Here is a 17,655-nt window from a genome sequence, read left to right as displayed (position 1 = left end):
CATGGTTAAGTAGAATATTAGAGGGATAATTTCTAAGTCATTCTTAATTACAAGTCAAAGCATATGTTGATTAGTGCAATTATACCTAGTAGTCATGGCTAAGATCAACTTCATATCTACACATAAGGGATATTTCTAAGGAAGATTAAGAACAGAGCTTGTCTTCCTTTGTAACTGGATCATACTTGTATACCTATATTCGGGGAGTGGACTACAAAGGACTCACCTCGTGTACTTTGGAGTAAGCGCTATACAAACTTATGCATGAACATGACAATAATCTAGCTATACTAAGCATATAATCAAAGTAGACGATGAACATTATAACTAGGAACATGAACGATATGAATAAAAATGTTATAACAATTGTAGCAAACATATAAAAGTAATGAGATATACAAAAGAGAGGGGTACAAAGATTATACCAAACCATGCTCTTGACATGATTAGGAATCAAAGCGAAGATGGCTTACCTCCCTCTAGACCTAGCCTAACTAGCTATGCCCTATAATATGATGGAGCTCTAAGGATGATTAGGGTTTCTGTCTTCTCAAATGACTTATGCCTCAAGGGGGTGGCAGGGGCTGGTATATATGGGCCAGAGCATCAATCCTAAGCCCTTAGATCAAATTGACTTCAATAAATAGCGTAGATGCAACCTAGGAGGTGGTGGAGAACCGACATTCAAAGGAGGGGTGACATGTGGGCCTCGGGGGCCGAGCGGCTTGTAGGTGGGGCCGATCGGCCCTACCTAGCCCCCTCCTCCTCTTTGCCTCGGCGCGGTGTCTTCTAGATCCTTCTAGTATTGTTTTCACTGTGGATAAGCGCGATTAATTCTAACATCTATGTCCACCTTGATGGTTTTCTGGATAAACCCTGTAGAAAATATAGATTTACTAAAACTCATGGAATTTGTTAGTTAAACCCCTAAACCTTTGTTGGTGGTCATATTTATGCCCTTATATATGTTATATTGATGGTTTATAATGGTTGTTAACTACCATCAACAAAGTCCCCTAAGCTTCACCTTCGCTAGTCCCTTAGCAAAGCCAAACTCAGTAAATGGATCAGGAGTTGCTTCAATATTTTCACTCCTCAAAAGTACATATGTGTTCAAACAAGGATTCTCCTCCAGATTAGACTAAACCGATCTAACTTTCAAACTTATCCATATTACCTTCAACCATGGGGCTTTTTAGCCTTCACTTGGGTCTTGAGCAATTGAAAGACAAAACGATTAAGTCAAGCACTATGTTTTAAGTTCTTTGTTCAACCATTATTTCAGAGTTTTTGTAAGTTTTTCAAAATAAAACTCAGAGCTTCCATTGTATGACACTCTCAAGTCTCTCAATGTATGTGGTATTTATGGATCCTCACCAAGGCAGTAATAATGTTATGCCTTTCTCTTCCTACAATTAAGGCTTATGTGGAGCAAATAGGAGTGGAGATAGCATGAAAGAGCATACTTACAATACATATGTTGTAAAGTCAAACCTCAGATCCAAAGAGAGTTGAGTCATATAATCAAATCAAGATGTGCATGTGTGCGGATGTATGATGGATATATATGGTGGCTAACCTAATTCTACTATGCTCCTTGAAAACATATTTCTCATTTGAAACTTGGAAACAACTTTGCAGGAGAACATGGGCTATCTTATTCATCTCTCTTTTTTCAGGTGGGCATCTGAGTACCCATTGTTTTAAATATCTCGGACACTTGTCCATTGTTTTTTTCAATACTCTTCATTTTTTATGAATAACTTTTGCATAGCCACATGCCTCTTTTCTACAACAAAACTTTGAGAGAGATATCAACAAGAACTTTTAAGAATTTATTTGGGGGATATCCTATCGGGCATATTTTTGGTGTTTACTCCTAGTGTAGGAGTAAAACATTTTTTGGTGGGTCTAGATGGAATGGCATGCTTTTGCGCCTACTCCCAGTGTAGGAGTAGTGCATATGTGATGGTGTGTACGTGATCTTGATTTTAAGAGCATGACAAACCTCTCATAAGGGTCAACAAAGCTTGACTAAACTCAATGCATAGCAAGCAACATATATGTGGAAGTTTTACTAATCTAAATATCATATATGGCTTTGGTATGAATTCAAGCTCTATCATACAAGGAACTCATCATGAAGCATTTTTATGTTTTCAAAAGATAAATCTCCAGAACTTTGGTATCACTTGGAACAAGATAAATAGTAGCTCAGACCTTCTCATATCATATCCGTCAACTACCTAGACTTAGATCAAGCATATGCTACCCACGAGTTTCAAGTTCGGAGTAAATTCTTATATCAAAACAGTCGTATCCAAAACTTTGAAGAATTTAAGGCTAAAAACTAGGTACTTGAAAGAAATTACAACAGAGCAACTATTCATCATTTTCATCTTAAGAGAGTATCCTCAGAGTCCATTTTATTTAGCTCTTAAAAATAGAAACTACACACACACACTTTTTATTTTGTTTTTATTTTTAGATCACACCTTAATATGTATAATTAGCTAAGACAAATTTTTATTTTGTTTTGGTTTGTTATGCATTTTTTAGCAAATGTAAAGAAACCAAAAGAGAAAGTAATACCTATCTCGATACATATGGGATGTTCCTCCGCCAACCTAGATGTTGTCGTGGTTGAATGTTGAAGTTGAGTGATCCTTCTTAGAGTAGATTTTTCCAGCAGAAGTCTTTCTCATCCATCCAGAAGTTGGATTCCTCATGCAACGGGTATAGCAGCGATTCTGGAAGATATTCTTCAGGTGAATGAAGACGACGGGTGGTTTTGCTCTTAACCCTGTGTATCATCCTGCAAAATACCTGCAAGAACACCAAACTCATGGAGCAAATTAGGATAAGGGGTAGCGGTCAGTCGTTCGGAGATTAGTTATTCTTGAGGGCTTGGATAGATTTTTTAATGGCAAAGTTCTAGCAGGATATCTATCTAATATTTTTGAATTTTCTTATTATGCAGAAAGGAAATATGTATGCATGGTATTTTTAATTTTTGTGCTGCCACAGTGAATATTCTTATGGACTTTTACACACCGTGAAAATTACTCACATGGGGCTTTAAGATTTATAATGCAATGATGCAATTTTTATTTTATTTTCTAAATGCAATGCTAATGTAGAAAAACAAATATGCTAAAGTGAAAATAATTTACACAATGCTAGAAAGTAAATATGGATAACTACCAATGTTATCTCACGGTGAGGGTTCAAATTTTTTAGTCCTCCGGACAAGACTTAACTGGAGAAAGTCTTTTATTCTTCAGGTGCATCATTTGGTCTCGAAGATGGAGACCATGATGGTTGCACCACTTGCGATGGTGACTCTAATGACATCACCTTCTCTTTTCCATACTTGCTTGCATTTTGGACTTGACTTAGCCGGAGTAGGTTCATCTTTCATGGGTTCTTCAGGTTCTTCATCTTCTTCCCATCCATTCTTTGGGGATTGATTCTTCTGGCGTTGAGATGATCAACATCTCCTCCTAGAGCGGTTCTTCTTTGGTTGTTCATAAGTGGTATAACTATCGAAATAACAGCATACCATTTCTCTAGGGAATTGGAAGTGGACTTATCCAGATCCGACGTAGATGATCACGTTAGTAGTGTTGATTAATGGTCTTCCTAGGATGATGGGTGTATCGTCTTCTTCATCTCCCATGTCTAGAACCGTGAAGTCGGAAGGGGCAAACTGGTCATGTATTCTTACCATGACATCTTTTGCTATTACATCCAAAAATCGGATTGATCGGTCTGCCATCTATAATTGCATATATGTAGGGAACAAAGGTTCATCACCAAACAAGTATTCATATGTTACCTTGGACATTATGTTGACACCCGACCCAATGTCATAGAACGTGTTGTGGAAGATTCTTTGTCCAATGGTATACTCAATCGTTGGTATGCTAGGATCGTCCTTCTTTAACAAGGAATGGTGAAGCGAGGAGGTGGTCGTACTCTGATCGAAGTGTGTTGATCATGTTGACTATTTCTTCTTGTGGCTAACTAGTCTTGTTCTTCCTCCTTCTCTGGTTGTTCTTCTTTTCGGCCACTATTGTCTCTTTTTGGCCACTATTTGTGTACAACAAAGGCTCTCCTAAAAATTTCTCATAAATTACCTTTGGCACAATGTTAACACTTGCTCTAAAATCATAGATAGTCTCTTGGAAAATATGAGGTCCAATGGAGATAGGAATGACATGTCACCCAGGATCAATTTTCTTGTCGGGTAGTGAATAATCTATTCACCTTCCTATTGATGGCTCTATTTAGTATCTTGTAGCATTGTGAATATCGACAAGATTTGTAGTTTCAAGATCTTCTGGCTTCCTAGAATCTTACCTTTGTTGGACGGAGGAACAACAGCCGTTAGTTGAGCTATTTGTGATTCTATCATTTTATTAAAGCTATGCTGGTTCTTAATAGCAGAGGAGAAGCTATCCATTCTATTATTTATATTTTCTAATACTCTATCATTAGAAGCTAACTTCCTAGATAAACTCTCCATAATTTTAGCTTGACTAGAAATCAATTCTCTCAAGGGTGGTTGATTGAAATTGTTGTAACTGTTACCTTGAGAGTTACCTTTGTAGTTCAGCCTCTGTTGCTGGTTCCATCCTTGATTCTGTTGAGGATGAAAGCAATTGTTCTTGATAAAGTTCACATACTCATGAATCTTAGGGCAGTTGTTTCCTGAATTCCCAGTGTTGCCACATTCTTCACATATCATGCGGGGATCATGAATGTGCATTACTTCTTGCTTCTCATGAGCTTGGTCTTGGAGCTTCTTCATCAGTAAGTCCATCTTGGTAGACATCATATCTACCTCTTTGAGTTGATGCATACCTTCACCTCTCTTGTGGGTCTAAACACGTTCTTCATTCCAACCTTGGTTGGAGGCCATCTTCTCTACAAGAGCAGTCGCAGCTAGAAGTGTGAGTGACAGGAATGACCCTCCAACAGCAGCATCCATAGTCTCATGGGTACTATTGGTCAACCCATGGTAGAACATTTGCATGAGTAGCCAATTCTTCATTCCATGATGAGAACATTCCGATATGTAGTCTTGAAAGCGTTCCCATGCCTATGGGACAAATTCATCATGTTGCTGCTAAAAACTTGAAATTTTCCCATGCAGAGCATTAGTCTTGCCTATGGGAAAGAACTTTGCTAGGAAGGCAGTGGCGCCATTATCCCATGTAGTATTTCTATCTTTGTTGGCGTAGAACCATTGTTTTGCCTTCCCCAAGAGTGAGAATTGGAAGAGGCAAAGTAGTATGGCATCCTTGGTAACTCCTTTGATAGTGAAAGTGTTGTAGATCTCTAGGAAGTGTTGGAGATGAGCACTAGCATCTTCATGTGCCTTTCCACAAAATTGGTTAGCTTGCACCATGTTGATGAGAGCTGGCTTGAGCTCCAATGCATTGTCTCCAATATTGACTATTGGTCCAGTACGATGTTGGCGGTAGTTAGAGCAGAGAATTCATGGAGAGCCTTGTCATCCATGGCTTCAAATTTTGGTGTTAAGCTTCGCCTTATCTAGTTGTCTTCCGACTCTAAAGTTGAAACCTTCTTGAGTTTAGCCTTAGTTCTCTTAAGGAATGCTTCTAGATCATCAACGTAGTTTGTCAGAAGGTCAAAACTGGACATACATTACCCTGCATAAGATACAAAAGTAGACAAAACAAGCATAAGCCTGTTTGAGCAGAGATCAATGGTTATCTTGATTACATCAATAAGTATAAGTTTATCAATACTTCCTTTGCCTAGCTACCTTCCCCGGCAACGACGCTAGAAATTCTTGTTGGTATTTATTAACTTGCCACTAGTTTTAAGTAGCCACCTATTATATGCCTAAATCTCCTAACCTTACTTTACTAGATTGTCATCCCTAGTGATGAAGCCTGAGATGCTTGTTGGTATTACCTAACATCGCTATGAGAATGATAGTAAGTAATTCATCATCATTTTGTGACTAGAAAGAATATATATGAATAAAAGCAATCTACAAGCGCACAGATAATATACCATTGTAGCACTTCACCCGGGAGTATTCTAGGTATCGTTATTTATATTTTTACCACAGAGAAGGTCTAGCATGGACATGTATTGATAACTTATACTATTCATGGAGAAGTAAACCATAACCAATATTCTACTCACAACTAGGGTAAGTCAAGAGGTAAATGGATATGATAAGTAATGATCAAGGATAATTAATCACTCAGAGTACTCCTTTCTATGGCATTAGCATGGTTAAGTAGAGTATTAGAGGGATAATTCCTAAGTCATTCTTAATTACAAGTCAAAGCATACGTTGATTAGTGCAATTATACCTAGTAGTCATGGCTAAGATCAACTTCATATCTACACGTAATGGATATTACTAAGGAAGATTAAGAACGGAGCTTGTCTTCCTTCGTAACTAGATCATACATGTATACCTATATTTGGGGAGTGGACTACAAAGGACTCAACGGGAGTGCCACATCCATGATCTACCACATGGCCCAAAATATAGAGTGTATCCATAGGTAAGCAACATATAAGCACCACGCTTACACAATGTCGACCACTCACCCCATGTACTTTGCAGCAAGCGCTATATGAACTTATGAATGAACATGATGATAATCTAGCTATACTAAGTATATAATCAAAGTAGATGATGGACATTATTACTAGGAACATGAACGATATGAATAATAATATCATAACAATTGTAGCAAACATATAAAAGTAATGAGAGATACAAAAAAAAGGGGGTACAAAGATTATACCAAACCACGCTCTTGACATGATCAGGAATCCAAGCGAAGCTTGCTTGCCTCCCTCTAGACCTAGCCTAACTAGCTATGCCCTAGAATATGATGCAGCTCTGAGGATGATTAGGGTTTCTATCTTCTCAAATGGCTTATGCCTTAGGGGGTGGTAGGGGATGGTATATATAGGCCAGAGCATCAATCCTGAGCCCTCGGATCAAACCGACTTGAATAAATAGTGTAGATGCAACCTAGAAGGCGGTGGAGAACCAACATTTGAAGGAGGGGGTGACATGTGTTCCTAGGGGACTGGGCGGCCTCTAGGTGGGGCCGACCGGCCCCACCTGGTAGCCTCCTCCTCTCTGCCTCGGCATGGGGCCCTTTGGTGTCTTCTAGATCCTTCTAGTGTTGTTTTCGCTGCGGATAAGCATGATTAATTCTGACATCTAGGTCCACATTGATGGTTTTCTGGATAAACCCTGTAGAAAATATAAATTTACCAAAACTCATGGAATTTGTTAGTTAAACCCGTAAACCTTTGTTGGTGATCATAGTTATGCCCTTATACATCTTATATTGATGGTTTATAATGGTTGTTAACTACCATCAACAGTCATCATCATGGGCATCGCCATTGTGCCTATAGAGCAATATGTCGACCAGATCGATCGCCAGATTGTGCCCACCATCGGCGGCGTGGGCGAGATCGTCAAGGCATGGCTGGGGCCTATGGGTTTCCTCGAATACCATTGGTATCCTGGTGAGGAAGCAAATCTCTGGGTTGTTGAGTTGGGTCAGGCTAGAAAGGAGGGCATAGTAGTTGACAACATCATCCCACCCTAGCCCATGTTTGCACTGGTCTAGTGCCACGCGCCGACCGATGGCGGGGTTGCCGCAGATGCGGCACATGGACGAGCAGGTCACCCGTAGGCTACGGAGGTCATCCATGGGCCGCCCTAAGGTCATAGCAAAGGTGGCTAGCAATCTCAATGGCCAGCTCATTAGGAAACACCAACAACAACGATGTGAGGTGCCGCCTCGCCATCATGATTGCCGGCATCGACGTCGCACGATGTGGAGCACGAGGAGGCCAACCAAGGGTTTGCATAATGGCATGGATGGAGCTACGGCTTGTGCATGGATGGAGCTACGGCATGTGGATGGTGATGAGACAGTTGGCTGGAGAGGCGGAGTGCGCGATCAACTTACGTTGATTGTGGAGGAGGCGAGGGAGGCATCCGAGTAGGGGTTATAGTAGGAGTTCTTAAATACCCTCTGTTAACTGGTGTGGTAACTTGCAACAACGACATGTTTCGGATTACCCGGTGGGCAGGCAACCAGGTGGATATGACGGTTTAGATTACCAGGAAATGCAGAGTTTTCTTGTTCTCTTTCTGATCTGCACGTTTCTTTCTATTCACATTTTAGTGCACATGCAAGAAAGTCCGAACGCCGTTCATTTGATCTCGTCAGATAGCTATGAGTAGAATTATTGCCTAGGTACAATGTCTTTTGATCTCATCGGACATGTCTTAGTAGTAGTAGCAGTGGGATGAGTGGCTTCGGTCTAATGCAGCGAACCATGCAGCGACGATTTTATTTGGACAAGTCTCGCCTCCATCTAATGCAGAACGAAGGAGACATAGCAGTTGAATTTTTTACTATGCACATAAGAAAGTTTGCCCGCTGTACATTTCATCTCGTAGGACAGTATATAGTGTCATCTATACATTTGAAAGTCATAGAAAAATTGAGTGCATTTGTTCATAGCTGACAAAAGTACTCCTGGCCCCACGTCATACATTAAAAAACATTAATTTTTTATGTGAGTAGAACTTGCCTGATCAGCTGTGCCAGAAACAGCAGCTGCACCGGCTGTGGCTTCATGCATGAAGTAGTAAGGTACATCAGTTGGATTTGTGAAGCGGCAGTGTCAACCATAGCCCAGGGAGTGCAGTCGATCATAACCTATGAAACCATGTATAGTAGCCATGTCTAGCTAGCCATCTCAGAGCTTCTTCCATAGGCGACATTTACAGTAACAAAACTGAACATATGCAGAAAACCAAGACATCAGCAGAAAACCAACTAGTGCCACCTCTTAGTTCTTTTCATCATCATATCATTGGCCTAACCAGATCTCCAATGCTAGAATGTTTCTTGTATACCTCATGTTCAAGCAAGGACCAAAATAGTGAAGCGAACAGGAAAAGGTGAGAAAGGAGACAAGAGGATCGGATCCGTCGCCTTTGCTATGGCACACAACGGACATGGATGCCAATGCCGCCACGCTCCATTGGCAAGCCCCGCCGCCTAGCCTCCAAAAGGACACTGGAGCCACCACAGCACAATGAGGATCCTCCTTCACCGCCACCACTGCCACCGTAGTCTAACAGGCACAGAGTTGTTTCCACTTGAAGGGGAAATATTCAATATAGGTCAACTTGTAGGGCATCCACATAGAGAATATAATACTATAACAACTCCAAAGACATGTCAATACAATTAGGCATCTAGCGCAGGCATCTACCGCAATAGTAAAGACCGTGCATTCCTTCCTCTGGGTCCCGGGTTCGACTCCTAGGCATTGAGGTTTTTTTTGAATTTATTATACCCCGGCGGCACAAAAGGTACAAGTGACACGCAAGCCATCGGGTCCCACAGGTCGGATGGAGATGGAGAAAGGTCCCATAGGTACATGTGACACATCAGCCGTCAGGTCCCACAAGTCAGATGGTCCCACAGGTACACGTGACACGCAAGCCGTTCGGTCCCACAGGTTGGATGCAGATGGAGAACGGTCCCACTAGTACACATGACACGTAAGCAGTCGGGTCCCACAAGTCGGATGCTGAAGGGTTCCATAGGCACATGTCGGACGGAGAAAGGACCGAGCGGAGTCTTTTATAATGAATTGCAAGTGTCACTGGCGAGTAATTTTAGGTCCCATAGGTATACATCAGATGGAGAAGGGTCCCACAGGTACATGTCGTAAGGAGATAGGATCAAGCGGAGACTTTTATGACGAATTGCAAGCATTACGGATGAGTAACTACAGGTCCCATTGGTACACGTCGGATGGAGAAAGTACCATGTGGAGAACTATGATGAAGCAACATTCATTATAGATCGAATACTATTCGTCACAGATGTGTAATTAGTTCAATGACAAAGCCCTGTTCGTCACAGTATTAAAAAAGATCATGACAAGTGAGTCACGCGAGTGATCTATGATGAAACCCTTTGCTCTTCTATGCCATTTTTTTGTGATGATGCCTGATTTTGACATAGATAGGGAGGGTTGCAGGATCATCACCATTGATCTATGATGAAAAAAATATTCACCATAAAAAGTGCTCTTCTATGACGGTTTCGGATTCGTCATTAAGATTTTTGTCATAGAAGTAGATATTACTAGTAGTGACTCCTTACTAGAAATGTGACCAACATGCCAAATCTTGATGGTAAGCATCTGAAGAACTTATGAGAAAAGTCCTTGTCCTTCACCTCCTCACCAAGTGCTTTGAGAGCATTGATAAGCACTTGGAGCCTATGGAATATCTCTGGTATACTCTCATCATCCTTCATCCTAAAGCTAGCAAACTTCTCCTTTAGAATGTATGCCTTTGCACCCTTCACCGCTTGAGTGCCCTTAAATGATTTCTCCAACTTCTTTCACGCATCATGAGCTATCACAATATTCTTGATTTGCTCAAATGATCTCTCATCCATGGCATCATGAATAGCACTAAGAGTAATGTCATTGTTTTGCAATAATACTTCTTCGGCCGCGGTGGGTTGCTCTAGATTAGCAACCTCAAACTTGGTCTCCACCACTTGCTATATCTTTCTATTAATTGACTTGATATAGGTGGTCATCTTTGCCTTCTAATATGGATAATTTGTGCCATCAAATTGGAGTGGCTTCTTAGTGTTGTTGATTTGAGCCATTTTGACAACGTAGGTTGTTAAACCTCAAATCACGGTAATCTGGCTCTGATACCACTTGAAAGTTCCTAAATGGATAGAGGGAGGGTGAATAGCCTACAAAAATTTTCTACAACACTAAGATAATTTGTTAGACAACTAAATGGCGAAGCAAATGTTGCGCTAGCACTACAAGTGTTGCAAGCCACCTATCCACCATTCTAATTGACTATGATCTCTATGTATCAAGCAATAGCTATGTCACTATTTATACCACTAGTGAGCAACCAAGCAAGAGTAATTAAAACTAATTATGCTACTATACTTAACTAGCTACATCTAGCACTATGCAAGTATATAGGAAAGTAAATACAAGTGCTAGGAATGATATACCGAGCCAGACAAGAGATCAATCACAATGAATACCAATAAAGTCCTCGGAGACAAGATGACACAAGATTTATCTTTCGAGGTTCACTTGCTTGCCGGCAGGCTAGTCCCCATTGTGGCGATTCACTCACTTGGAGGTTCACACGCTAATAGGCATGACACGCCTAACCCGTAACCGGGTGCCACACAACCAACACAAGATGAGGATTCATAAGCCACGAGCAATCCACTAGAGTTGTCTTTCGTGATCTCCCACGGGGAAGGCACAAGAACCCCTCACAAATCACCAGGAGGTGGCCAAGAACAATTCCCTACTCTTGCCAACACTCCTTCACTACTCCAAGTAACAAGAGAATCATAGCAAATCGATCCCCAAGTGCCACTAGATGCTATCACTCAAGTAAATACACTTGGATCACTCCCAACTCACTTAGGATACACAACCAAGCAAGAGAATGAGTAGGAGAGGTTTGACTCAGCTCAAAGGATGCTATCACATGTAAGAATGACCAAGAGGGTGAGCCAAAACCAACCAAGCTCTATTTATAGAGCCCCCAACAAATTAAATCCATTATGCCCTCGGGGAGGTCTGGACCGAGGCTCTGGACCATGGTTCTAGGCCATCTACAGTGAAGGTCCGGAACCCCGGATGATGCCACATGTTTATAAGTTCAACCGCATTTGGTAGATCCCAATGGTCATAATTTATCGACTCAAACTGTGTAACTCTGGAGCATGGTCCGGACCAACTCTACTCAGGGTCCAGATGTACACAGAGAGGTGCCAGAGAGGAAAACAGATTCGGACCCGGCATCTGGACTAGCATCCACGTTTCGGCCTCTCCTGTGCCAACTAGAGATCGATGCATCACCCCTTGGCTTTCCCTTGCGCATGACCGAACCCACTAAGGATAGGGTCCAGAGCGCCCCCGCCAAGGTCTAGAACGCCCTCACTTTGCTCCACGCCTGCCCGAGCCAGTCGAACCACGACAAGATGGTCTGAGGCGCCCGCCCTGCTTGGTCCGAAGCCGAGTCATGCGCACGCTACAGCCACGGTCTGATCGGACCCACGACCAATGCAGCGGCCTCCTCGGGTCCAAAGACTAGCCGCGCGCGACCCTGCCCTGTAGTTGCGATGCGCCGCCGAGCCGGACCCACGCGACGTGGTCTGAGGATCCCACGCCCCGGGTTCGACACTCCCAAGGACCGCGACCCTACACGCCAGCTGGAAGACCGGACTCAACGAGTCCGGGTCCGGTCCTTCCATGGACCAGAGTCCAGTCCAACAGAAACTCCTCCGATTATTTTTCTATCACTTCAAATCTTTCCCCCTTGCTTCTACATTGCTAACAACAAAGTGTTTCACCATAGTGCACATTTATTAGCATTTTTAAGGGTTAATTGTTAGCACACTAGGTCCTCATGTATATGCATAAATCACTCCACCTAGTGGCACTTGACAACCGTTTTAACAGAGATTCTCCCCCCCCCCCTTGACCCACATACACCCATTTGGTGTCTTGAGCAGCAAAACAAAATAGCTCTATCACATATACCGTTGCCTTGAGCCCATTTTATTTTTCTCTTTCTTCTTTTTAAGTTTGGAGCTTGATCACCATCGTCACATGCCCACCATCATCACCATGGACTTCATCTTTGCTCCACCACTTGGTGTGTACCAACCTATCTCATATTCACTTAGAGCCAAAGGTTAGTACCTAGGGTTTCATCAATTAACCAAAACCAACTAGATCAGTGGTGACTTTGTCAATATCGAGAATTTATTGGCCCAGTATTCAAAGATGCTCATACGGGTAAGGTTTGTGTGCGTGCCTTCATAGGGATGAGTGTGTGTGCATTGTGAGTGCCACCAAAAAAAGTTGAACAACAACTTGAGAACAACAAATTAAGGGCAAGTTGGACTTTCAACATCCATAATTCCCTATAACTTGGTCTCACCTGGATTATGAGATTATGATAATCTAGAGGCTTTTTATTATAATAATCCATCATATAAATAATCATGTTTGGATAAAAATTTTATTATATAATCTGATTATTATAATCAGAGGAGTATCCAGCCTAGCTACGATACTTATTAGATCCCTATCATATAATCGGCCTGTTTGGAGTTTTTTTTTTATTATACTCGGATGCCTTGTGCATTGCATTGGAAGTTGGGTTATATGGCTAGACACCGCCGCTTCATTAGGTACGAAGATATGTGTATTTTATATGGTCTATACTTAGAGATATCAATCCTATCTAAGATCGACGGGTTCAGATATATAATTGTATATTAATTTTTGTGTAAGATAGAAGATATCCATATCTCTATCCCAACATATATATAACAACAAATAAAAAAATATAGAAAGAGCATACCTTCGGATAGTACAAATATGCACTTGATGTGGTTTGAGCCTTTGTATATGCCATATACATCCAGAAGTTATCCTCTCATAGCTAGACCTTAGAAAAACGAAACAGCAGCAACATTCTCGTCTTCATGGCATCGTCGATCAAGATATGTACTGGGATTGTGTACTTGGCTGCTGCTTTGTTCTACGTTCTTGGGAGCATGCCTACTTTCCCGTCCTGCCAAGCTGAAGGCTGTACGCACCGCTAATTTTGCTTACTCTGCGTTATTCTTTGTTCTCAAATTAAGATCGGTTAGTGTAACACCCTAAAATTTTGCACTTTTGAAAATAGAGTTAAAATAATGGTTATCGGTTTTTGTGCTCATGAAATATAGGAAAAGTAATATTTTTTTTAATTAAAATTCATCATAGGAGTAGCAACATGCGGGATTGTGCATTCATGCTGGTTGCATTTGGTGTTTATGAGTGCAAATGATTTTGAAATATGATAGAGCAATGTTTCTTTCTCTCCGGAAAATTTTCCGACCTTTTCTGGAATTAAATTCCTTTTTCCTTGTGCTTAATATTTTTCCTTGATCTTTGCAACAATCTTTTTGTGAGCTCTAAAAACTTTATTTGGGTTCATTATGTTCAAAAGTGTCTTCGAGAATTTTCCTAGAATTTTTGGAGCCATCGGAGTATTTTTCATGGGATAAAAATCAATTCTGGACTTTTCTGGAATTATTTTAATCCCGGAATTAATTAAATCTAAAAATAATAAAATATCTTGTTTTTCCACCGACCTCAAAACCCTACACTATGTATATGCCGGCGTAGCCCTCAATACAAGGATTCTAGAAGTACAGCCCGTTTTTCGAGCCGCCACTCGTAGCCCCGCAGATCGGACGCCGAAGTTCTCCATAGCTAGGTTTCCGGCGAACCTTCGGCGAGCTTTTTCGGCCACCTCGGACGTCTCCAGCGAAAACCGTCACCACCACGAGGTAGATCTCGTCGTCCTCTACACCGGCACGTCCTTCGTTTGCCGAATCCACCATCGTTTGATCATTTCCCTAACCCATCTTCCTCTTTTCCGGTGAGAAGCACCATGGCCGGCACCTTCTTCCTCTCTCCGGCCGAGGAAGTTTCCCCTGCAGTCGGCCGTCCATCACCGCAGCCTGGGCCAAGCGCCCTGCGCCCCGCGCCTCCCTGTGCCGCCCCGTCCTGCGTCCCGCTCGTGAGCGCGCCAAGCAGGATGACCGCCGCCGCCCTGTGCCGTGCGTGCAGTGGCCGGCAGCCACCGGCTGAGCCGGCTCAGGTCCAGCGCGCCGCTGCCGTGGACCTGCGCTGCCCCTGTCCCGGCGCTGCGCCGCTGGCTGGCCAGAAAGCCCCAGCCGAGCCCCTCCCTGCCAGCGCGTGAGCAGCAGCAGCCTTCAGTGAACATGGACGCCACGTACGTTCCCTACATAGACCAAGGAGGGAGATGATCGTATTTACAAGAATGCCACTGGTTCGTTAAATCCTCGTCGTTCCTTCGTTTTAATTTCGTTTCAGTCCGTTCCAATTGCGTTAGTTTCGTGTCGTCGAGATCTACGCAGTAGCGTTATTAGTTTTCAGATCACATGTTTATGAATTTATTTTATTAAAATATTAATTGTGCCTATAATTAATTAATCGCCGATTAATTAAAGTCGATTTAGGTTTTTGATTTCGATTCGATTGCACGAGTTCATCGCAGTGTGTGATACGTGTTTGCAGCGATGATTAACATGTCTCACATCTTGGAAATTTATAAGTTGAATATTAATTTGATTAAGGATTATTCAATAACTTGTTAATTAAGAGCAATTTAAGTTCTAATTTCGTTTTGCACCGTTTAAGTTGCGTTTGGTACGTGCTGACGTGAATGATATGTTAGGGGCAATGTTTTTAATGTCACATGATTTTTCATATATAGCTAAATATTAAATTGGTTAACATGCTTATAATTAGTTTTATAACTAGAAACAATATAGGTTTTGTATTCCGGTGATTATACATAACCTGTTAATCTGATTAATCAGTAACTTCAGTACAGTCTTAGATTATAATTAGTTGAATGTTGCATATGTGTTAAGTATGAATAGATGCCCTCACATGATTTATGTTTTTAATTTATAGATGTTTAAATGACTAAAAGTATATATATAATCTTTTATAATTATAAAATATGACGTATGCCAACATTAATGCCTTTTTAATTATGACTTGCTTAAATCAATTATGAGACATAATATAAATGCTCTATTAGTTGCTCTCACATGTTTTATATTTCTAAAGTAAAGTTTAAATACTTTATATAATATGAGATATGTTGATTAATAAAAGATGATTAATTAGTGACATAAACATGTATGTCTTTAAATTGTAATTTGCCAAGTTTAAATGTGACATATATACTTTGAATATATATACTCTCATTTGTTATTATATTTCAATTTAATTTGCATAAAAGATATCAAAATATTTATAATTAAGATATGATTAATTTATCTTAGTTTTCTAAATCTAATAACTCAAGTATAAAATGACTTAACTCAATTTTAGATATCCCCCTGAGATATCTTATACATGTTTTATGATCATTAAAATAGATAAAGCATATAGTTTTCTTTCCAACGCAAATCCTTCGATAGATGTTTCTGTTTTACCGTAGCTCCGATTAGTGTGTCTTTCGCTTGTGTGTGATCGTAGCAATGCGTAGATTAGATTTCGAATCTTTTTTATTGATTGGTGTATTGTTCTAATCTAGTATGTTTGCTATGCATGCTTATTCGGATGCTTGTGTGGTGCTTTTCGGTCTTGTCCAGTCGGTGAGTTTTGCGTTGGTGATCTATAAGAAGTTGGAGATCAAGAAGAAGAAGAAGAAAACGTTGAAGATTAAAGTTTACCGAAGGATCGGTGTTTAAGGCAAGTATAGCTTGGGTTTTCTTTCTGTGACCATGATCTTGGGCTTGTTTAATGAAATGTGGTATAAACATAAATGATGAATGTTATCCTTTGGCAAAAGCTGGGATTTACAGTACAACTGTGAGGGCTATATGGCTCTGGCTCTAGTTATTTGAGAAACCCTTTTCTAGCTGGTTCGAGGTCTGCGAGTTGGGTATAGGACAGCCTCTGTCCTGTTGAGCCTAGCTTTGGAAGCGGCCTTATACTTTATTTTTGGAAGGGGGGTTCCTATATCTAATGACCCTGCGGCCCTGGCCGGTTAGACGAGCTCTTGGATGGCTTTATATGGTTTCTGGTGTTTTGGACCTTGCAAACCCATACATTTGAAAATCATGACTCACAGTGAAAGTGTACAACCTCTGCAGAGTGTAAAACTGTTATAATAGCCGTGCCCACGGATACGGGCGGCCCGGAAAACTGAGGGAATTGTTGTATGTTCATTTAAATTGTTTATGTGCAATTCATTATTCAATTACACTTGATCATGTGGTTATGGACTACACTACCTTGTTGCTATATTTGCGGAGTTCGACATGGACTCACTCTTGCTATTCCCCCCACACCTCAGGAGAAGTTTTAGGCTTGTGATCAACCAGTCAGTTTGGATTCAGTGGAGTGAAGTTTGCACCCGGAGATCAGAGTTGTCTATCCGTTGATTACTTTCTAAGGTTATCTCTTTTGCTAAGTTTGCTATATATTAAGCATTATGAATTGATACTACCCCTTCATTTGTAGCTATATGTGAGATTTGATTTCCAGGGCTCACATATGGTGTGCATTCAGCTTTGTCCTTGAAACCGGGTGTTACAGTTAGTGCGACCAAATAGTCGACTTATACTGTGTTGCATGTTTGGCATAGGTTGCCGTGGAGGGATAGCGAAGGAATGCCACAATACTAAGTCACCCTGCATTGATGATGTGTGCTCTGTTTACTGCGGAACATTGGGACACAAGAAAGGTGCCCGGTGTGTTAAAAGAAATAATGGTGATGAGGAGTGCTGTTGTGAACTGTAATTAATGTAGCCATGCATGTTCCATGAAAGTTAAATAATAAACTTTATAGTATTCGGAATAACTCTATTATAGCCATACACACATTTAATTGATGTCCCACGTGCATGCATAGTTATTATGACCGGACCGCACACCAAACCACTGAGACCATCGGTTTACTAGGTCACTAATCCAACTGTTAAGAACCGGTTGAATCGT

At 41.2% G+C, this 17,655-nt stretch overlaps 1 non-coding gene across 1 annotated transcript; it reads left to right on the top strand.

Moving 5' to 3' along the window:
* The first annotated feature begins 5,054 nt into the window (after window positions 1-5,054).
* Window positions 5,055-5,161, top strand: LOC136484446 (small nucleolar RNA R71). The gene has a single exon (XR_010765966.1). It is a non-coding gene; the product is annotated as a small nucleolar RNA R71 (small nucleolar RNA).
* The last annotated feature ends 12,494 nt before the right edge of the window (window positions 5,162-17,655 follow it).

This window comes from Miscanthus floridulus, chromosome 9 (assembly GCF_019320115.1).
Source record: "Miscanthus floridulus cultivar M001 chromosome 9, ASM1932011v1, whole genome shotgun sequence".
Classification (NCBI taxonomy): domain Eukaryota; kingdom Viridiplantae; phylum Streptophyta; class Magnoliopsida; order Poales; family Poaceae; genus Miscanthus; species Miscanthus floridulus.
This window is presented reverse-complemented; position numbering and strand designations above follow the sequence as displayed.